At 44.6% G+C, this 23,757-nt stretch overlaps 1 long non-coding RNA gene and 2 pseudogenes across 1 annotated transcript; 1 reads left to right on the top strand and 2 right to left on the bottom strand.

The window, feature by feature from the left end:
• The first annotated feature begins 1,490 nt into the window (after window positions 1-1,490).
• On the top strand, window positions 1,491-2,985 carry LOC144456626 (uncharacterized). The gene is made up of 3 exons (XR_013485624.1): window positions 1,491-1,713; window positions 2,287-2,379; window positions 2,890-2,985. It is a non-coding gene; the product is annotated as an uncharacterized LOC144456626 (long non-coding RNA).
• Window positions 2,986-9,591: 6,606 nt separating this feature from the next.
• LOC110217069 (kelch-like protein 13) lies at window positions 9,592-11,682 on the bottom strand (annotated as a pseudogene).
• Window positions 11,683-16,209: 4,527 nt separating this feature from the next.
• On the bottom strand, window positions 16,210-23,531 carry LOC144456503 (E3 SUMO-protein ligase KIAA1586-like; annotated as a pseudogene).
• Between the last annotated feature and the right edge of the window lie 226 nt (window positions 23,532-23,757).

Here is a 23,757-nt window from a genome sequence, read left to right as displayed (position 1 = left end):
ATCCTCTGGCTTACAGTTTGTGGGGTACCTATTAATCACTCAGATGACTGGGAACTGGAGATGGCCAGGTCTACTCTAGGCTCTGACTTCTCAGGTCCTTGCAACACAGGAATTCACTCTTGTCAGGTGAGAATTTAGTTAGTACCTGAGAAGTGTATATTCAGAAGTTGTCTTCATGTTAGTCAGCTTTGGAAAGGAATTAACACCTGCTAGGTGTGGACTCTAGGTGGGGCAGCTGGGTGGCCAAGTGGGTTGAGTGCTGGGCCTGGAGTCAGAAAGATTCATCTTCCTGAGTTCAAATCTGGCTTGAGATACTTCCTGGCTCTGTGACCCTGGGCAAGTCACTTAACTCTGTTTGACTCAGTTTCCTCATGTGTAAAATAAGCTGAAGGAGGAAATGGCAAATCACTCCAGTACCTTTGCAAAGAAAAGCCCAAATGTGGTTTTGAATGAAACCACTGAATGACAACAACAAATTGTTTTCTTCTGTTAGATTTTGTGCCTCCTTCTCCCTTTGGCCAATTATGCTCTTTAAGGAGTGGTTTTCTTCAGTGTACTTTTTTGTCCCAGTTGGCCAATTGTATTTTTAAGGATTTGTTTTCTACAATTAATTTTTGTCCTTGCTCTTCCAAGCTATTGACCCTGTCTTGCATATCTCTCACTTCTTTTCCCAATTTTTCTTCTACCTCTCTTATTGGACTTTTGCTTATTTCCTGGTCTTTAAAGAGATTGAGCTCTCCTGCTGGGGAGCAGGGGGCACTGACCCAAGCTTCCTGTGTTGGGAGCCCAGGGCTTGGTCACTGGCTGTGTGTGCTGGGGCCTCTGATGCCGGCAGTTGGAGGCTGTAGGCTTCTGGCAGCTTCCCTGGTGCTGGGCTGGAATCAGCAAGGCTGGAACTCTAGGGGTAGGATTGGGTCATGTGGCCCCTGCAGGCTGCCTGCTCACCTGGGCCTTGCCTTCCTTTCACTTTCTTCAGCTCCTTTCAGATGGATGTTTACATGCTTTGGGATGTTTCTCCACCTGGGGGAATCCTTAGAGCACTTCCCACAGTTTTGCTCAGGCACTGGGAGATTGGTTGCAGTATAATGCTGAGGCATGTGGTGGTTTTTGAGCAGCTTCCACTGGTTCCCCTGCCCTCACTGAGGTATTCAGGGGTCCAGGTGTTGGTGTTTGCCTGCTCTACCACCTGGGTTTCAGGATGTCCTCCTCCTGTGCTCAGGTGGGGCTTTCCCCTAGCTTGCTGGGATATCTCCCATTCTGTACTGCTCCCTAGGGCAAGAGGGGCCTTTCCCATTAATCCCTCAAGCTACCTGGGCTACCAGACTGCTGCATCTCATCTTTTTGCTGGTTCAGCTATTCCAGGATTTTTCCTAAGGCGATATTTTCTAGGCTTTCAGAGGTTAATAAGGGATGGTGAGAGCTACTTACTTCTTACTCCACTATCTTGGCTCCCAGGAAACTAGAACTCAAAACAACAACAAGGTGAGAACTCAGAGCTGGCCATTCCCACCTAGACTCTGAAGCTCCACCCCCTAACCCTTGGTATAAAAGACCAACTCAGGGCACAGGATTCGTTCCCTCCAGGCAACAGGCTGAAGATTACAGTGAGCATCAGAGAGCTAAGACTGGAGAAGACTCTTAGAGATGAGTGAACATCTGGAAGCCCCACGTTCTGACAACACAGTGGAGCTCCCTGGACCCACTACCCCCCCAGTAAGTCAAGGCTTCAGGGGAATGGGTTTTTTGTGGTTGAATTAGAGGGACCAGAGGTGTCTGAGGGATGATGGAGGGAGACTTGGATGGAGACATAGAGAGAAACTGAGAGATCAAAAAGAATCTGAGAGTGGGGAGCAAGGTCTTAGCCTGGGCTGACATTAGGCCTTTGGTGTGTCCCTTGAGTTTGTATTGTTCCCCCGGATTACTGCTCTGGATCCTCTTTATGCTGGAAGAAGTGGGGGAGGGGAGAGAGGAAGGAGGCCCTAAGGGGGCCTCCAAGGCTGGAGCCTGGGATAATAGAAAGTCCCTGCTCTGCCATTTTCCACTGTCTGTGTGACCTTGGGCAAATCACCCCACCTCTGAAGGTCTCAGCTACATCATCACGGAGAGGACCAGAGCAAGGATCTCTAAGGTTTCTTCCCATTTTTCATTCTGTAATTATGAATGGCTTCGATATCTGTAGTCTTTTTCACAGCCAAGTGTGGGGGGAAGGGAAGCAGCTGAGAAGCCCAGGAACCAGTCAGAACCACAACCAAACCACTTATCTCTGGTGTCTCTCTTTCCCCTTAGAAGTAATGAATCCTGAGATTCTCATCTTGAAAGACCAGCCAGAAATCGTCTTCTGTCATCTCTCAGACCCTCTGGACCAGTTGTGCCCCTCAGGTAAGAAACACCAACCCTTCTTCCAAGAGCCCCACCCTCAGCCTACCTTTCCCCCCTTCTGCATCCATCTGCACCTCAGAGGTCCACCCCAGGGCTGCTTAGGAAGCTGTCCTCATTTATACTACTGGAGCTTACTATGTCTACCCCTTTACTCAGATACCCAAAGTTCCTGTTAAGGGTCTACAATGACACCTGGTCAACCTTGGCTGGAGTGAAAAAATATCTGAGGACTTTGTGTCACTGTGGTCATTGTGGGGGAGACCCTTGGACGGAGAAAGAGGCCTTCAGATTATCCCCAGAGTAAGGCTGTACCTTCTGCTGGCTGACGTTCCTGACACTCATTCATAGACTGTTGTTTCCTCTGCTCCCCACCCAAGCCTCTGCCCTCACTCCATCTTCACCCTATTTCAAAGCTATGTCTGGCCATGGGGTGGGCAGCTTGTAAGCCCAGAGTCCAGCCAGAACCACATACAAACCTTTCAACCTTCTCTTCTCTCCATTTCCCTTCAGAAACAGAGAATCCTGAAATTCTTGTCTTGGAAGACCAGCCAGAAACCTTCATCTGTTATGCTGAAGCTCCCTCACACCTCCAGGGCCAGATGCACCCCTCAGGTAAGAAACCCAATCCCTCTCCCAGGAGACCCACCTTGAACCTCCCTTTCCCTAGTGGGCTTCCATCTGCACCTCAGAGGTGCTGACAATCTGCTGACAAGCCCAAAGTCCTACCAGAACCACATCCAAACCACTTACCTCTTGGGGTCTCCATTTCCCTGCAGAAACAGTGAATCCTGAGATTCTCGTGTTCCAGAACCAGCCAGACACCTTCCTTTATCATGCTGAAACTCTCTCAGACCTCCAGGGCCAGATCAACCTCTCTCCCAGGAGATCCCCCTTGAACCTCCCTTTCCCCACTGGGCTTTCATCTATACCTCAGAGGCTCACCCCAGGCCCAAAGTCCTACCAGGACCACATCCAAACCACTTACTTCTTGCTGTCTCTCTTCTTCCTAGCAAGGCAAATACAACTCAACAGCCTGGCCAGAAGCTGGGAGAATCAGGAAGAGCCAGAGGTGGGCTTTATCTACAGCCAGACAGCTAAAAGCTTTTACCAGATGCCCCAGGTGTTTCCTCCAGGTAAGAAACCCTTGTCCCTCCCCCAGAGATGCCACCTGGGTCTCCCTAGTCCCATTCTGCATCCATTTGTGCCCCAGGTACACAATTTCAGAGATGGGTCACAGCTCCCCTCATTCATAAGCAGGAGCTTTTGATCTACTCCTTTCTACACAGGTACACATTCTTCCTTCAGAGGTCTTCAATGACACCAGACTAGAGGGACCTGCATCTGAAAAAAGACCGGGGGTATTTTTGTCCCTGGGATTAATGGGGATCCTAGTATCCTGGGCAGAGATACTTTTCAGCATCCCCTGAGCCTCAGCTCCCACCTACTTGGAGCTGCACTGCAGAGGAACATGCCTCTTCCTATAGGGACCCTCCCTATAAGACCTCCTGCCTTTGCCACCCCCAACCAAATTCAGGGGTCAAAAAGAAACATGAGCTTGGATTCAGAGACTCTTCTGTTCCCAGCCCTGAAGGCTGCTGTTCACCAAAGAAAAAAAAAAAGACTCTGTCCTCATATAGTTCATAAGTCTTCGGGATTTGTTGGGACCATTTCACAGACTGCTTTTTTTTAGTGGGGGAGGTCTTTCTATCCCACTGCCCCGTGCCAGTCTCTGACCTCAGTATATCCTCACTCTGATCTCTCCATCCACAGGTGAAGCATTCTTTCAGCTACTCCATATAATGCCCTTCCTCCAACTGGCCACATCAGGCACTTCCCAGCCAGGAGAGGCACAGCTCACACTCCGGTAAGTATATTCTTGAAAAATCCACCACCACCAGATCCCTTCCTCCCCACTCCCTGTCCCATACCCTTCCTAAGCTGTGATTCCTGGAGTTCCCATTGCAAGACTGTATAGAATGAGAGTTCCTAACTTAGGGTCTGTGAACTTTTTAAAAAATGATTTTTACCTGGAAAGACTTGCATGAACTGATGCAAAGTAAAATGAGCAGATCCAGGAGAACATTGTACCCTGTAACAGCAATATTGTACAATGATCAAATGTAAATGACTTAGTTATTCCCCCCCACATAAAGATCCAAGACAATTCTGCATAATGTACGATAAAAAATGCTATCTCCCTCCAAAGAAGGAATTGATGGAGTCTGAATGCAGCTCAAAGCACACTATTTTTACTTTATTTTTTGTGTGTATCTCTTGTCTGTGTTTTCTTTCACAACGTGACTAATAGGGAAATATGTTTTGCATGACTACATATGTATAACCTGTATCGAATTGCTTTCCATCTCAGGGAGGAGGAAAGGGAGTGAAGGAGAGAGAACATTTGAAACTTCAAATTAAAAATTAATTTTAGAAATTGTTTTTTCATGTAATTGGAAAATTTTTAATGAAAAAATTATATTTTAATAACTATTTCAAAAGAATTGATTTCTTCTGTAATCCTCTATATTATGTGTGTGGAAGGATCTTTACCAGACTTTACCAGGCTGCCAAATGGGTCCATGAGAAAAAAAAGTTAAGAACCCCTCCTGGAGAATAGGTGGATGTTAGCCCCTGTGCTCTCTGTCCCATAGGAAGTGATAGCAATCCTTGGTGTTTTAAATTGCAATGGGGACACACCGGAATCTTTCAGTTTACCAGGACCAATGTGGTGCTTCCTTCCTCAAGGAGGAAGTGTTGGGACTAGGAGGGAAGACACATGTCCCTCCCTGGTCCTCTGATTCCTTCTTTCTTTTCTTCCCTTCACAGATGCTGCAGGATTCTGAGAATAAGAAACTGGACTTGAGCCAGCAGGTCTTCCAGAACGCGCACTGAAGATTTGCCTCCTTAATACAAAGTCAAAGGTGGCCCTTCCACAAGCTCCCCTCCACTGCCAGGAGAAGACTCGTGTATAACCTTTGAGCAGCCCTTCCCCAGCTGAGCCTGAGGAGGCCTGGCCCCAATGCTGACTTCCTCTGCCCATCACTATGGGACCCCACTTTGTCACTTCCTCTTCCTAGGCCTCTGTTTCCCAGCTCTCTAAAATGAGAGGCTTCCACTCAATGTTCCTTGAGCTCCCAAACTGCTGTCAACCTCTGATTCTTTGTATGCCCCCATTTGAACATTTATAATAAATAGATTGTCCTCATGGCAAATGTGTTTGTTTGGTGAATTGATAAGAGTTGCTTGACTACATCTCCACGCTGTCTCCTTAGTGCTTGGAGTAGCTCAAAAGCCTTGCCACATGCTCCATTCCACAGGGGGCTTCTCTCTCCTATGAATCCCCAAAGCCTGACATCCTTGGGACCCTTAAGGCCTTGATGATGTTACCTTTGGGCTGTGGTTCTATTAGTCACACCCTCCATCAGAACCTTAGTTTCCTAATTTGTAAGGCCAGGGGTGATGAGAATTCTCATGAAACTGCCACACTGGTTTCTTGTGAAACATGCTCTCTAAAGGACTGAGCGCTTATATCAATGGGACCTTGTTACCTTTTCCAGCTCTGGCTGCTGCTTCTCAGGCCTCCTACCTGCACCAGTCATCACATAGGCCCAGTAGCAACAGTGGGCATTTTCCTTGCTTTCCTATCTTCCCTCACTTGAAAGTCATCCTATCTGCCCTTGCCTTCTTCTCCTGGATGTAGACTCATCATCCTTGGAGCCAACCACTCATGGAACCTAGTTTTTGTACTTCCTCTTCTCTCCTTGCCCTCTTAATCTGCTATCATCCTCAGACATTTTCATATCTACTTTCCAACCCCTCAACTCACAGCTGGGCAAACACCACACACCCCTCTCCTTTCTTCCACCACCCGTAGTTGTACCCACACATTACTTGTCAAAAATAACCCACCTCCAACAAATCCCCCACAAGCAAGGGCTGGAAACATTGGAATTCCATAACCTGAGAATGTAAACTACTTTGGAAAGAGCTCCTGATATGACAAGATCTACAGGGAAAACAGGAAGCTGTTTCACACGGAATAGATATAGAGCAGCATCTTATTCCACACACCCACAAGAAGTTCTAAATGTATACTTGACATATATGAAAGGCCTGTGTTTTTTTTAAATTGGAGGGAAATGGTGGAAGATCAGGGATCAATGAAGGATGTCCATTATCCATTACTATTTTATATAGTGTTAGAAATGCTCGCTATAATGATGAGAAAGGAAAAAGAAATTGAGGGAATAAGCACAGACAGAAAAGAAACGATCACTTTGTACAGGTGCTGTGAGAATTCGCTTTGAGAATCCAAGAGCTAAAAAAAATTTAATTGAAACAATTTCAGCAAAGCTACAGAATAAATTTAAGTAATTCATTCATATCAGCATTTAGAGAGAAGGGAAACAGAGGAAGTGACTAAATGGGGGTCCCATAATCCCAGCATCTCTGTCTATTAACCAGCAAAACCCAGCAGGAAGAAGTAGAGAAATTGTATTTAAAATAACTACTGAATGTATAAAATACTTGGGAATCTCCCTACCAAGACACACACAGGAACTCTATATATACAACTACAAAATACTTTTTATGGAAATGAAAACAGATCTAACTAATTGGAGAAATATTTATTCCTCACATGTAGGGCAAGCAAATAGGATAAAATGTTAATGCTACTTGAATTAAATTATTTATTCAGTGCCATAACAAACTACTGGAGGATTATTTTATAGCACTAGAAAAAAAATGAAATTCATCTGCAAAAACAAAAAGCCAAGAATCTTAAGGGAAATAATGAGGAAAAACAGGAAGATGAGGGGTCTAGAAGTACCACCTCTATTCTACCCAACCATAATCCTCAAAATTATTTGGTATTAGTTTAAAAATTAAGAGGTCTATCAGTGGAATGGATTAAGTATACAATATACAGAAACAGACCTAGTAACCCTAGTGTTCAATAAACACAAAGACCCCAACTATTAGGGGAATGACTCACAACTGCACAAAGACTGCTGGGATAACTAGACAGCAACATGGCAGAAGTTAGGTTTAGAGTAATATCTCCAGTGACATTCCAAACAATATATGATTCATCCTAAACAAATCAGGGAAGCAAGAGGAATCTCCCTCTTTGATATATGCCTAGGGGGAGAGTTTGTAACCAAACAAGGAACAGAGAGGACTGCAGAAAATGGACATTTTTGATTACTTTTTTTAAAATATTGCACAAACAGAACAAATGGAGCTAAGAGAGAGAAAGTTAACTAGGAAAAAAATCTTTGCAGCAAAATTCTATGATAAAGGACTCATTTAAAAAATCTATATGTATATATATATTATACATATGGAAGGGATTGCAATTTATATAAATAGTAGTCATCCCTCAATTACTAAATGAATAAAGGATATTAACACACTCTTTTCAATGGAAAAAAATCATAAATATATCAACAATGCTATATATATATATATGTATATATATATATTTATATATATATACCCCCATACACATATATGTATGTATCTATATGTAGACAGAGAGAAATGGAAATCAAAGCAGCTCTGAGGTTCTAGCTCATATCCATCAGATTGCCAAAGTTGACAAAAAAAAGGAAAATTATGAATGTTAGAGATTCGTGAGTATAACCGGCACATTGGTGGAGCTGGGCCAAGCACTCTGGAAAGCAATCTGGAACTGTGACCTCAAAGTACCTAACTGCGAAAACCCTCTGACCCTTCCATGACTCTACTAGGCAGACATCCTAAAGAGGAAAATGACTCATATCTACAAAAATATTAACCACAGCTCTTTTTGTAGATGAAAAGAATTGGAATCCAAAGTGGGAGGGGGAAGGCTTATCAATTGGATAATGGCTGAGCAAATAATGGTATATTAACATAATGGAATATTATTGTGATGCATGACAAAAGGGATGGTTTCAGAGAAATCTGGGAAGATTTGTATGAATGATGCCAACTGAGGTGAACAGAACCAGGAAAACAATTTATCCAATAACATGGTTAAAAAAAAAACAAACCACCCAAGCTACTTTGAAAGACTCATGAACGCTGCTCAATGCAATAACCAGTCATAATTCTAGAGGACTAATAGTGAAATAAGCTACACAACTCTTGGAAAAGAGGCAATAAATTCAAGATTCCCAGCGATACACAGTTTTTGACATGTAAAGTTTTATTGAACAAAAAATAAAAAATGGAATTCAGAGTTCACAAAGCAAAGTAGTTCTGCTGAAAGTGAATCTTGTGCTATGTAACCTTATTAACATCAACTATGGAGAAGGCATGGAATGTGTGAGTTACCTTAACAGCCAAGGAAAACAGGGATAATTTATGGGGACTGAAAGAAAATGGGGCCAGGTAAAATCTAGACACATTGAACATGCTTCCAGCTCTTATTCCCCTAAATTCAGTAGAGCTAGACTGAATTCCATAGATTCACAGCTGGTATTATTGGAAATTGTTTCTTGGGAAAAGCTTTTTTAAAAAAAAAATTTCCTATTCCATTGAAGTACCATCGAATTTTTAAAATTAAGTATTTTTATGACTGTGCCTAAATAAAAAAAAAAATCAGAAGCCATAACACCAATAATCAAAACCCAGAAAATGGGCATAGGGATGAGGTCATGCATTTTTTTCTGGCATTATTATTTCTGCAATGACATTTTCTTGTCTAAGCAACTTCCTCTGCTTGGAATGTATCTCACCTAGTCAGGTGGGCTGAGAGAGATGGCCGAAGTAGCCAATGAACAGAGGGAAGCAGCTCATCCCAAAGTGCCTCCTTTGAACAACTAGCAGTGACAAAACAAAAGGGAAGAGGTCCCCCCTGGAAGCACACAGGACAGGGTCACACATAAACTACATCCCAATGGCAAGGTGACTCACTGGGCTTCCTCCCATAAGCCGGCCCACCTACAAGCCTCCCACCCAACACCCGGTCACACAAAGTAGGGATGCACAGCAACGAAACATCTGCTAGAGACAACACCTTGCTTTTTGCATTGGTTAAACATTCATCTCTGGTGAAGAGACATTCAGGATGCTTTTGTTAACCACAGAGAAGCATTCTACAACACACGAACATCACAAATGACGTCATTTTCAGTCACTGTCGCAACTACCGTAAGCTAAGCTAAGAACTACTAAAGAACAAGGGACAATAACGGAGCATCTCCCCCTCCCCCGACCCCCCAACCTCCCCCAGACCCAGAGAGGAGCCACGTGAAGTGAATCCACAGCACTGGTTTAAGGGGCAGAGAGAGGCGACTCTCGGGAAGGGGACCCCGTGTTTTCCTCGGGAGGAAAAACGGTGAGGGTACAAGCCCGGATGCCGCCGAGTGACTCGGGCAGGTCGAACACTTTGTGCCACTCATCCTTCTCGGGATCATATTTCTGGACTATCTCGACCATACAGCGGTTATTCCAAGAGTATCCCCCCACCACATAGATCTTATCCTCGAACACCGCCACGCCCACATCGCTCTGGCCCCTCAGCATGGCAGCGATGGGGGTCCACTGGTCCAGGGCCGGCAGATAGTATTCACAGCTGAGAACATCATCATAGTCGCTGGTTCCCCTGAAGTGGTTTCCTCCGATCACGTAAAGCTTTTCTCCAACAGTACACATGCAGTGCAGCCCTCTGACGGTGGTCATGGGAGCCTTCTGAGTCCACTTGTCCGTGTCCGGGTCGAAACACATGAGCTCCTTCTGGAAAGTGTCATGAGTGATGCCCCCCGAAATATACATGAGCCCCCCGTAGACGGTGCCCGCGTGGCCGTAGTGGGGCTCGCTCATCTTGGCCACGTAGCTCCACTCGTTCATCCGCGGGCTGTAGCACTCCACGGTGGCCAGCTCCCCGGCCGCGTTGCGGCCCCCACGGCGTACAGGTGGCCCTTGAGGGCGCTCAGGTGGAAGAAGGTGCGCTTCTCGTTGAGGGGCGCCACCAGGATCCACTTGTTGGAGCGCGGGTCGAAGCGGAACACCGTGTCCACGGCCGTCTTGCCCTTGGTGTCGTAGTTGCTCTGGCCCCCCACCACGTACAGGAAGTTGCCGATGACGGCGATGCCGTGCTGGTAGCGAGGGGCGTCCATGGGCGCCAGGGACTTCCACTCGTTGGCCTTCTCGTCGTACATCCTCAGCTCCTTGCTGACCACCAGCTGCTGCCGCAGCACGCCTCCCAGCGTCACCAGGTGCGTGCTGTCCGAGCGGATGGCCGTGCGCTCCGACTGCATGACGGGCTGCATGTAGGGCATCATCTGGTAGTTGCTGGCCTCCAGCAGCAGGTTGACGCACGTGTTGTCGGCGCGCATGAAGTCCACCGCCTGCACGTAGTTGATGAGGTCCTGCGGCGACATGAGCGGGAAGCGGATGTTCTTCATCAGCTTGGGCGCCAGCTCCATGCGCGGCTCCTCGTGGCGCAGCCAGCGGCACGCGGCCTTGAAGAGCTCCAGCTCGCCGCAGTGCTTCAGGCTGTTGCTGGCCAGCGCCGCGGCCAGCCGCTCGAAGGGCAGCTTCTCGAACTCGCCGCTGTGCAGCAGCGCGGGGAAGTTGCGCAGGATGAAGTTGTTCACGTACTTGTCCACCTCCGTCAGGTTGTACGTGTTGGCCAGCCGCCCCACCTCCACGCAGTTCTCCAGGGACACGCCCGAGATGAGGAAGACCTTGCAGAAGTCCAGGGCCGGCAGCACCTGCAGGAAGCTGGCCGCCTCCAGCGTGTCCTGCAGGTTGTCCATGGTCAGCGACAGCTTGGCCGTGTAGATGAAGTCGATGATCTTCTTCAGGCCCACCTTGTTCACGCCGTGCAGCTTGATGCACTTGAGATCCTGCTCTTTCATGCCCCCCGTGAACATGGCCTTGAAGTAGTCGCTGGCCGAGGCCATCATGGCCCGGTGCACGGGGAACGCTTCATCGCCGTCGCCGGGGACCAGGCTCACGTCGCACAGCAAGCCCTCGCCGCGCAGCTGGTCGAAGCCCCGCAGCACCACCGAGCTGTGCGTGTTGCTGCGGAAGAACCGGGTCGTGCCGGCCTTGGACGACTGCAAGTGGGCGGACACGCCCATCTCGCCGCCGCCGCCGCCGCCGCCGCCGCCGCTCCCCAGAGACGCCTTCACGTGAGCCTCCTCGTCGGGCCCCAGGCACCGCTCACCGATGGCCGCCAGGAGCTCCCCTCCGGGGCCGCAATGGTCCATCCCCCCGTGCCGCTGCCCTCGTCCGCGGAGAGCCCGGGACGGACGCTGCTGACGCTGCCGCCGCCGCCGCCGCCGCTGCCGCTGCTGCTGCTCCGGGGCTCAGCTCGGCTCCTCTGCGGGCGGGGGAGGAGGAGCAGGAGAGGGGAGGGGAGGGGGCTGCGCGGCTCGCGCGCCCGCGGGCTCGGTTTGGGGGGCGCGCCGGGGGGGGCGCGCTGGCGGGCTCGCGGCCTCCTTCCGAGGCCCCCGCCTTCCGCGGCCCGGGCTAGGCCGCTGAGCAGCTCCGGCCGCCGCTCCGGGCCCTCCGCCGGCCTCGGGATCCGCGTGTCCTAGCCTGCAGGGCGGTCCCTGGGGGTCTTCAGGCCCCGCCGGAGCTCGGCCCTCGGAGCCCGGGCCTTCCTCCTCGGGCAGAGATCCGGCCGCTAGGCCCCCAGCCTGGGAGCCGCTGGTGCAGCTGGAGCCGACTCTGCGGCCGCCGGGGCCCCGGCCCCGGCCGCTGCTGCTGCTGCTGCTGCTGCCGGGGCTGCGGCTGCGGCTGCTGCTGTTGCTGGGGCTGCTGGGGCTGTTGCTGGGGCTCCTGCTGCTGCCGCCTCTGCCGCCGCCGCCGTTGCAACTGCAGAGACGTACATTTCTGGACTGGGAGAACGTGGAAATTTGTTTTGCTTGACTATGCACATCGGTTACCGGGGGGGAGGGTCGTTGTGTTTTAATGGGGGGGGCAGGTAGGAAAGAGAAAAAATAAGTGCTTGATCACTGAAAAATAAAATGTTTTGTTTTTTTTAAAGAAAAAACGGATGGAGGTCGCTTTCGTAGTTATGCATAAGAGAAAGAGTGATTTTTCTCCTCTTAAAAACTGTATCCGTATCTTTTTTTTACCTCCCTTACATTCCCCAAGGCATCCCTTCCCCCCATCTACCTCTCAGACAGCCTTTGTTTTTACAAAGGATGAAAAGAAAGAGCAAATATTTCAGCAAAACTAGCCAATAGACCCACCAATTCAGACCGGATATGGAGTGTTCAGAACACACCCATCATCCTCCCCCTCTGCAAAAAGGTGACAGAAGAGCATCTTCCTACCCCTTCTTTGCAACTAAGCTTGTTTGGTCTAATTGCCCAGCATTCTGGTGATTTTGATTTTGAGTTTTTGGTATTTACTGCGCATATCCATTTCCCCTTTGTTGCAAGCATTTTGTGTGAATACCGTTCAAACTGACCTGAAACTGACAAAATGAGCAAATTATTTGGTGTAGCTGCTTTGAAAACGCTTGGCTATCCTTATCGTTCCCTTCCATTACCTGAAGCCTCCAATCTACTGACCAAACTAATCAGAAAATCTTTTGGTAAATATATTTAACATTTTTCTGAGTGTAATCAGACCTATAGTCAAGGACAGATACAGATCTTAGAAGAATTTCTTAATCCAATAAATGCATAGACAGGTTAAAGAAAAGGTAGTGGTTTGTCTAATGAAAAAGGACAGCACTGAAAACCACTAGCATTTATTCAGGGTTTATCACATGTAAGGTAGTGTGCTAATTGCTGTGGATGTGAAGCAGCTCTGCAGCATTTGAGGGTGATGTCATCCCCACCAGGAAGAGACTGTAAGGCCTGTTTCCAGAGAAGCATGGTGATGTGTAACAAGAGTGACCAGATCCCTGATTTGGAGTATTCACAGACATTGTCTAACTGTTTCCAGTCTGCTTACCATATGAGGAAGAGAAGGATTGTACTGATTGACTGCAAAGGCAGAATTGGGGTCCATTCAAAAGACAAGTAGCTAAAGAGAGGCCTAGTGCTCAGTCCTGTCTGGCTGGTTTGAGAGAGAGAGAGAGAGAGACCTCAGGCTTTTGTATCTGCACTAGGATTATGGGGCATGGCTTTGCTATTGCTTCTATCTCTGTTGTGTCTAACAGTGGGGTGGAGATGACTCACTGGAATGGGAGCTTGAAGTGTCCCCGTTAGAGAAAGCCACTCTACTGGCTCTCAGGAGTACCCCTAGAATCTTCGGAGGGGTGGATGGAGCTAGCAGCAGGCAGAATGAGCCCAGAGTATCCCTCCACAGGTCAGGGAAGATGTGACCAAGTGTCAAAAGCTGCGGAGAGGTCAAGAGGGTTAAGGGTCGAGAATGATTAGATTTGGCAATTAGAAGATAAGGAAAAGGAGCTAACAAGGATGGAGGAGACCAGTGAGTAGGTGTTTATGGTCAGAAGGGAAGGAGCTAGAATATCAGGAGGGATTGAAGATAAGAGAGAGAGATAGTGGGGGCAGTCTGCTAGATAAAACTAAAGGAGAGGAAGCTGAGAGTGCATGTAGTGGCACTGGCCTCAGCAACTCTTCTGTTAGGGGAGTGAAAGAGCAGATGGTGGGGAAGATATGTGAGTGATAAGAGATGAAGAGGAAAAGAGGGTGCTATGGGTGAATGTCCTCATTTTTTTTCAGTCAACTGTGACAAAAAGTATTGAGCAAAGGAGCTTGGAAAAGAGGGTACCTAGAAAGGCTTGAGTATAAGTGAGAAGATTTGGAACTGATAGTTCAGAGACTCAGATGAAGAACAGGGGTCAGGGTGATAAAGAGGCAGAATATAATGGATTCTTTCTCCATTTCCTTACTCCTGAATCTCCGGCAGAACTTAAGAGAACCTGGGGGGGGGCTTATTTTCTTTTACTTCTTTTCATTTCACAAGCATTTGTCCCTTTTACCATCACCCACCACTGGGGGGAAAAACCCCTTGTAACAAATATGCATAGTCAAGTAAAACCAATTCTTAAGTCGACTGTGTTGGAAAATGCACATCTTGTTCTGCATAGTTAGTCCTTTGCCTCTCCATCAGGAGGTGGGTAACATCTTTCATCATGAACCCTCTACAATCATGGTGGGTCAGATTATGGTTAGGTGAATCAGAATTCCTAGGTCTTTTAAAGTTGTCTTTATAATATTTTTGTTATTATATAACTGCTCACTTTTCTGTATTAGTTTAGTACGAATTTTCCCAGGTTTCTCTGAAAGTGTCCCTTTCGTTATTTCTTATGGAACAATAAAATAAGATTACATTCATATCCTATAATTTGTCCAGCCATTCCCCAACTGGTTGGCAGCTTCTTGTCAAAAAAAAAAAAAGAATTCTTATAAATATCTTTGTACATATGGGTCTTTTCCCTTTATTTTCCCCGTTTCTCTGGTATAGAGGACTAGTAGCATTGCTGGGTGCAAAGGGTATGCACAGTTTAGGTTTTTTTGGTGTCTTTGTTTTTGTTTTTTTTTTGCTCTTTGGTGAGGCAGTTGGGGTTAAATGACTTACCCAGGTCACACCAATAATAAGTATCAAGTGTCTGAGGCTGGATTTGAACTCAGGTCCTCCTGACTCCAAGGCCGGAGCTCTATCCACTGCTCTATCCACGTAGCTATACCCCCACAGTTTAGTTTTTTTAGGGGGCTTTCCAGAATATTGGGACCAATTCAGAGCACCAGTTCGCTAACAGTTCACTGCTAAGCCTATCCTTTACTCCACCCTCAGCTCCCACCATCATCAAAGTCCTCTGATATTTGTCATTCTCTCTCTCTTTTTTTTAATCTGTGCTAGTCTAAGAAGTAAGAGCCATAACCTCAGATTTGCTTTAATTTTCATTTGTCTACTTAATAGGGATTTGGGTCTTTTTTCATATGATGACTATTTTTTCCCTTGAGAACAACCTGTGTATATCCTTTGACTATTTATAAATTGGAGAATGGATCTTATTCTTATACATTTGAACAAATTCCTTGTATATGTAACAATGACCTCCCTGGGTCCCACTTCCTGAAGGTCAGGTATGTTACATTTCACTCCAGGTCCTTTTATAACCACTTAACAGGTTAGTTTTTATAAAGGAATATTTACTTCAGAGGTATAGCAAGTACAAATATATAAATATTACACACACACACACACACACACACACACACACACACACAGAGGCATAATCCCTTTAATACCACTTTAGTCTCTAGGAAAGGAAGGGGTATTAAGTTCACAGCTTAATTCGATTCCTGTAGAGCTTGGTTCCACCAAGTTCCAAGTCCAAAGCCACCCTGGGCTTACATCTTTTGGTACACTGCATTCTTAGTGTATACCTGCTGGACTGACAGCAGCATCCAGCCCCTACTCCTGCCTCCAAAGTCACCGTGGCTCATTGCTCTTCGTCCAGAGATTCCATTGCCTACACCTAGAACCAAAAAGGACAGATAAAATGGACCGAAACCCCAAGCCCATTTGGAGGCCACAGGGCCCCACCCAGCTTAGTCCCTGGTACTCGTTCTGTGAGTGAAAAGGACCTTCATACCCTGGATGCAGCCCAAGAGAGATGCTATGTCCCAGTTTGGTCACTTTAAAGATGCAGCCTGTTCTGGCTCTGAAACCAATAGCAAGAGGCTGCTCCAGCCCTCATGGTACAGGATATCTTCTCCCAGAAACAGATCTGTAGTGTCTTCAGGTGGGTGCCTCCGGCCTAGGCGGTAGTGTGCTACTAACTGTTTAAGAGCTAGCTCTCTGAAATAAATGCATGTGTGCATATATGTATATGTGTATACTACATATATGTATATGTGCACATATATTTTTGTTGTTAATTATAAATTATGTAAAGGATGTATGGCACACAGTTTACAAATAATAATAAAATATATACTTTTTATTATAAATTCCATATAGCCAATTGATTCTCACAGAATACTTTCATTGATTTTTGCCAACCTTTTGTATCTTTAGCCAATCTAGAGTTGTGGCGTGAAAGAAATGGAGTTGCTTCCCAATTAACCAAACTCCTTTCCTAATAAAGTTATTGACATTAAATTTGGTATGTGATTTAGAGTCAAATTATTTTTCACCCTCGTACAAATTATAGTAATTAAACTTAAACTTCTTTGAGCTTCAGGACTGCCAATTAAAATAGTGCTACCTCTTCAGCCTTTTGTATAGTTGTAGAGATTGGAACATTGTTTGATTCAACATTCTTACCTTTAAAATGCTAACAATTGTTCAAATTAGTTTCATGTTTTAAAATTTCACCAAAATGATACAATTTTTTCACCAGCTATCTATGGTTAAGTTAGTTTTTCATAAGGCCAAGAAGATGGTTTTAATAAATCAAAATAAGTAAAAACACCTTCTTCAAAGCAGCTAGGTGGTGAAGTAGATAAGAGTGCCAGGCCTAGAATCAGGAAGAACTGAATTCAAATTCAGCCAAAGGCACTTATTAGCTATGATCCTAGGGAAGTCTTTCTCAGCCTCAGTTTTCTCATCTGTAAAATGAGGATAATAATAATAACCTGTGAAATAAGCACCTACCTCCCAAGGGTTGTTGTGAGGATCAAATGAAATAATAATTGTAAAGCTCTTAGCACACTGCCTGGCACATAGTAAACACTATGGAAATGTTAGTTATTATTATTATCATTGTTTCTGTATGATAAATGACATAAGTCCATGTGTTGAACTATATTTTCTAGCAATGAATTCCTAGGAAGAACACTAGTCATTTTTATTAACTAGAATGTCTTAAAATGTATCTGACTTAATCACATCTTCATCTTGAGATTCATGCTTTCCAGTACCAATCTTTAAATTTTCCAAAGCTCTTATGGTTCATTTGCTTAATTTGGTGGTTTCTGAATGTTTGTGATCTTGGCTACAATGCAGTTGAAAGTAATAAAAATTCTTCAAGAGTGCCAATCCTTAAAGCAGGGTCATGCAAGAAATTAACCTCCTCTATTGTCTTTGCTGAGCCAGGGTAAAAAGAGGAGGGAGGAAAATGTAGATACAGTGCAGGATATGCAGGCAGACAGCTATAGCAGGTTGCAAAATAATGCTGCTCATTTTTTTTTAAGGCAATTGGGGTTAAGTGACTTGCCCAGGGTCACATAGCTAGTAAGTGTCAAGTGTTTGGTCTGAGGCCATTTGAACTCAGGTCCTCTTCACTTCAGGGCTGGTGCTGTATCCACTGTGCCGGCTAGCTGCCCCCAATGCCGCTCATCTTGGTCCCAGACTTGACCAATTTTAGTAATTTCAATTTCAGGTTCTTTAGCCACAGTTTCTACCTCAGTTTGAGTTTTATTAGATTGGTGACAAATGGTGATAACAACTTTGTGCCTACTCCAGACCTTTTTTCCCCAGCACTATATCAGCAGCATCAGAACACAATGAAATTAAGTTCAATTATAAAGTGTTCATTATTAGAACCACGATCATTTAAAGCAGACAATAATGTATTGGAAATATACTCCTCTATGGCTGACACCAATTCTCTTAATGCAACAAGTAATATTACTGGTGTAGGAGCTGATTAAAGTTCAAATTGGTTCCATTTAACAACCTGCTTAAAGAATTCCTGAAAATTTAACAATTGGCTCTCTAAAGACTGTCCTGGCCAACTCCAGCACACCACTGTTTGTAATTCTTATGGGGCCCAACCCCAATGAAACACTAAGGCTGATGAAGTCTGCTTCAAGGATACATTCTTGAGCTATGCATGGTAACCCATTAACCATGACTGCATTGGCAACTGAGAGAGGAATCTAGTTAACACAGAGGCCCATTCACCCCCTAGAGCAATTCCCCTGGTCCCATCACATTCCTAGGTCACCTGTACAGGTCACATCCCTAGGGACACAACAGACATACTCTTGGGGACTAGTCTTCATTGCCCTCCTGCCTGCACAGAAGCAACTCCAGTATGTTCTTGAAGCAAAAGACAGTCATGCCGGCTGTTGCGATTGGACATCCCATTGTCAAAGGTCATTGTCAAAAGCCCTTGAGACTTACTTATTTGGGGGGGGGGAGGGTTGGATATTCAGATTATATCTCTACTGATGACAAGACTCCATGTTGTACCATCTGTGCCCAGCAATTGGCCTAAGAATAAGGCGTCGTATGGTATGCACATGCTCCATACCACCCCTCTCAGGCAGCTGGGATAGTTGAACAATGGAATGGACAGTTAAAATCCCAGCTCAATGACCATACTTCCATCAACCTGTGGAAGGGATCACTAGGTCACCTTCCTTTGCGTTGTTCTTCTGAAACTTCACATGCCTCAAAAGGAGTCCCCTCCCTTAGCCCATCTGTTGAAAACACACTTAGCAGCGATCGACAAAGAGGGATCTCAACTGACTTCAATAGTGACTTATCTCTCGGGGTCAAGGTGGGGGGATTAGAAGCAGCCACCCAGCTGAACGCTCCCAACAAATTTAAATTTTGGAATGGCAGAGCCAACAAATAGATCAGGGTGAGACATTTTTCTGACCCAAGACAAGTGAGGAGGTCAGCAGGAGAGGTATGTGTCATCAGGGTGGGCACCAGCCTGGGCAGCAGCAGTAGGCCTTGGAGGTTGGAGGCCTTAGAGAAGCTTTAGGAGTTCTCAGCCCAGAGATGGTAATGGAGTTGGGCAAATGATCAGAAAGAGATTACAGGGGATCTTTTGCTGGCACTAGGTGTAGCTAGCACTGATTGGCACCTCTATTGCCCATACACAGTTCTGGGTCCCCGTTCCAAAGCACAGAGGAACACTTGTAGTCTGTCACAAGTGTGGGGAAGGCGGGGTGAGCCTGGTCTCAGCCTTTAAGGCAGAAAGGAGCACTAGCACTTGTAGCTTTGGGGGAGCAGGGGCCCCTTGGTAGAGACCAGAGCACAGGACAGCAGTGACTACTCCTTTTCCAGAATAACATCACCTTGGAAGCACCAAAAACTTGCATACCTCCAGAACTAGCTCTAAAAACAGAAGCATGAAAAAGCCTGAAGATTGGGACGGTACCTCTCCACCCCCAGGTGAGTAGAGCCCAACTTTAACATAAAATTCAAAGTCAAGAAATAGGTTAGAAAATTAGCAAAAGGCAAATAATAATAATTTGACCATATAAAGCTATTATGTTGGCAGGGAAGACCAAGACACAAATCCAGAAGAAAGCAACGTGAAAACAACTACAACCAATGTCTCAAAGAAGAATGCTAATTGGACCCAAGCCCAACAAGAATTCCTGGAAGAGTTAAAGAAAGAGATGAGTGGTAGAGGAAGATTTGAGCAAAGAAATTAGTGATGAAAGAAAATTATGAAAAAAAAATAAGTAACTGCTTGGTAAAAGAGGCACCAAAAATACTGAAGAAAATAAGACCTTAAAAAACTGCATTGGCCTAATAGTGAGGCACAAAAATTCACTGAAGAAAAGAAAAAAGCAAAATAGACCAAATGGAAAAGGAGGTACAAAAGCTCACTGAAGAAAATAATTCCTTAAAAATTAGAATTGGGCAAGTGGAAGCTAATGACTCCATGAGACATCAAAAAACAATAAAACAAAGTAAAAAAGAATGAAAAAATAGAAGAAAATGTAAAATATCTCATTAGAAAACAGATCAAAGAGAAATAATTTAAAAATTATTGTACTACCTGAAAGCCATGATCAAAGAAAGAGCCTAGACTTCATATTTTAAGGAGTGATAATGGAAAACTGCCCTGACATGTTAGATCCAGAGGGTAAAATAAAAATTGAAAGAATTCACTGATCACCTCCTGAAAGAGATCCCAAAATTAAAACTCCTGGAATATTATATCCAAAAGCAAAGGCTCTCAGGTCGAGTAGAAAATATGGCCAGCAAACATAAACAATTCAAATATCATGGAGCTATAATCAGGTCACACAAGATTTAGTGACTTCCACATTAAAGAGTGGAGGGCTTGGAATATGATATTCTTGAAGGTGAAGGAGCTAGAGTTACAACCAAGAATGACCTACCCAGGAAAACTAAGTAAAATCCTTCAGGGGAAAAAATAGATATTTAATGAAATAGAGGACTTTCAAGCATTCCTGATGAAAAACCTGAACGAAATATGAAGTCTGATGTTCAAACACAAGACTCAAGAGAAGCATAAAAAGGTAAACATGAAAGAAAAATCATAAGGAGCTCAATAAGGCGAACTGTTTATATTCCTTTAGGGGAAGATGATTCATGTAACTCCTAAGAACATTATCATTATTAGGGCAGTTGAAGGAGTTTACATAGACAGAGGGCATGAGTGTAAATTGATTATGTTGGAATGATCTCAAAAAAAAAAAGGAGGGGTGAGAAAGAAGGAAGCCCTGGAAGAAGGGGGAAAGACAGGTAGAATGGGGGGATTCTTCTCCCATAAAAGAGGTGTGCAAGAAAGAGTCAGGAAGGGAAAATGGTGGCAATGCTTGAAACTCACTCTCATCAGAATTAGTTCAAAAAGGGAAGAATATATATACAGTTGTGTATAGAAATCTATCTTGCTCAAGAGGGAAATTGGAGGGGAAGGGGATAAAAGAAAGGGGTATTGGTAAGAAGGAGAGTAGATTAAGGGATTCAGTGGTCAGAAGCAAAACAGACATTTAAGGAGGGACAGGATAGAGACGAAGGAAGAAACAAGAAAATGGGATAAAAGAAATACACGATTTGTAATCATAATTGTGAATGTAAATAGGATGAGCTCACCCATAAAACAGAAGTAGAAAGCAGAATGGATTACAAACCAGAATCCAGCAATATGTTGTTTATAAGAGACACACTTGAAACATAAAGACATACACAAAGTTAATATAAAGGGCTTAGAGCACAATCCAATATGCTTCAGCTGAAAGAAAAAAGACAAAGATAGCATTCATGATCTCAAACAAAGCAAAAGCAAAAATAGACCTACTTAAAAGAGATAATCAGGGAGACTACATTTTGCTAAAAGGTACCATAAACAATGAAATAATATCAAAAAATTTAAGGGCAAATTTTGCCAATAAAGTCTTCATTTCTCTATAAATATATAGGGAATTAAGTCAAATTTATAAAAAATAACAGCCATTCCCAATTGACAAAATGGTCAAAGAATATAAACAGGTAGTTTTCAGAAGAAGAAATAGAGTACCAGCCCTGAAGTCAGGAGGACCTGAGTTCAAATCCAGCCTCAGACCAAACACTTGACACTTACTAGCTGTGTGACCCTGGGCAAGTCACGTAACTCCAGTTGCCTTAAAAAAAAAAAGGAGAAGAAATCAAAGCTATCAATAGTAATATGAAAAATCATTCTAAATCAATATTGATTAGAGAAATGCAAAGTAAAACAACTCTGAGGTACCACTTCACACCTATCAGAAGTGGGATGAGGGGAAATGGGTAAACTAATTAATTATTGGTAGAGTAGGGAACTGGTCCATCCATTCTGGAGAACAATTTGGAACTATGCCCAAAGGGTGAGAAAGCTGTTCATACCCTTTGACCCAGCAATGCCACTACTACATCTATATCCCAAAGAAATTTTTTTTTAAAAAGGGAAAAGGACCTATTTGTACAAAAATATTTATAGCAGCTATTTTTTGTGGTGGCAAAAAATTAGAAATTGAGAGGATGCCCATTAATTGGAGAATGGCTGAACAAGTTATGGTATATGATTGTGATGGAGTAATATTGTGCTATAAGAAATTACAGGGGGAGGGGGAGGCAGCTAGGTGGCAGAGTGCATACAGCGCCGGCCCTGGATTCAGGAGGACCTGAGTTCAAATGCAACCTCAGACACATAACACTTAACTAGCTGTGTGACCCTGAGCAAGTCACTTAACCCCATTGCCTAGCCAAACAAACAAACAAAAAAATTACCAGGTGAGTGGTTTCAGCAAAACATGGCAAGACCATATAAATTGATGCAAAGTAAAAGAAAAATCAGGAGATCATTGTGCACAGTAACAGCAACGTTGCAATGATCATTAACCATGAAAGATGTGGCTACTCTGGTCAATAAATACAATGACCTAAAACAATTCCAAAGGACTCATGATGAAAAAATGCAATCTACCTCCACAGAGAAGACTGATAAACTCTGAATGCAAATAGAAGTAGAATTTCGTCTTTATTTGTTTTTTGCACTTTTTTGCAGTAAAGCTAACATGGTAATATGTTTTACATGATTTCACATGTGTAATTGATGTCATATTGCTTGCCTTCTCAGTGGGTGGGTAGAAGGAGTGGGAGAGGGGCAGCTAGGTGGCTCAGTGGATAGAGTATCAGCCCTAAAGTCAGGAAGACCTGAGTTCAAATCCGGCCTCAGACCAAACACTTGACACTTACTAGTTGTGTGACCCTGGGCAAGTCACTTAACCCCAATTGCCTAAAAAGTAAAAAAAAAAAAGAAAAGAAAAGAAAAAAAGGAGTGGGAGGGAAGGAGGAAGTGAATTTGAAACTCAAAATTTGAAAAGAATGTTAAAAACAAATAAATAAATGAAAGTTTTTAACAGTGATTGAAACAGCCACAACTGAACATTTCTTTTTCTTCCCATGTTAGGCCTTAGTAGGGCTTGGCTTGTCTCAGCCTGTCCCAGATAAGTTTCCTCTACCTCCTGTTAAGCTCCTATTTTTACCCTTTTGGGGAGAGAAAACAGCTGTCTCAGGTCACCCCATTCCCCTCCATTTTTCCTGCCCACAAAAGAGAAAGCCTAGTTAAGGTTATGTGACATAAATTTGTAGTGCATCCAATCAACACCAATTGCATGGTTTTCCCCAGCTTTGTTCGGTAGCATATATGTAGGCTCAAAGTCAGCGGACTGTGGGAGTGATCCAAGGCTGGGACTTGACAGGAAAAGATCTTTGATAGGATAAAGGAGAAAGGAACCCCAAAAAAAGAGGGCAGTGTAGAGTTGAGGGTTTAAAAAAAAAGTCTACACTACAGGCCTCCACTTTCTCTCCTGTCATTCCTCTTAACCTTCTAAGATTTGCCTTTCTGACCCTGGTCACTCAACTGAAACTTTCCTCTCCAAAGTTACCAGTGATCTCTTAATTGCTAAATGCAATGGTATGTTCTCAAGGTGACGTGCAGGATCACTTGCTCCTGGACACTCTCTTCTTTCTAGGTCACCGTGGCTCTGCCTTGGTGGTTCTTTTTCATCTTACTGACCTCCGTCTTTTGCTGGGTCTTCATCCATACTGCTAATCCCTTGGGTGTCTCCTAATGCTCTGTTCTGGGCTATCATCACTGTTTTCCTCTATGCTTATGAAGGCAGTGTTCTCATCGGCTCTCATGGGTTCAATTATCATCTTTGTACGTGATTCTCCAATCTATATATCTCACACTGTATGTCTCTACCAAACTCAAATTTCCTATTGCTCATTGCATGTTGACATTTAGAGCTGAATATTCCAGAGTCATCT

This window comes from Phascolarctos cinereus, unplaced genomic scaffold (genome assembly GCF_003287225.1).
Source record: "Phascolarctos cinereus isolate Bilbo 61053 unplaced genomic scaffold, phaCin_HiC Scaffold_4;HRSCAF=312, whole genome shotgun sequence".
NCBI classification, from domain to species: domain Eukaryota; kingdom Metazoa; phylum Chordata; class Mammalia; order Diprotodontia; family Phascolarctidae; genus Phascolarctos; species Phascolarctos cinereus.
This window is presented reverse-complemented; position numbering and strand designations above follow the sequence as displayed.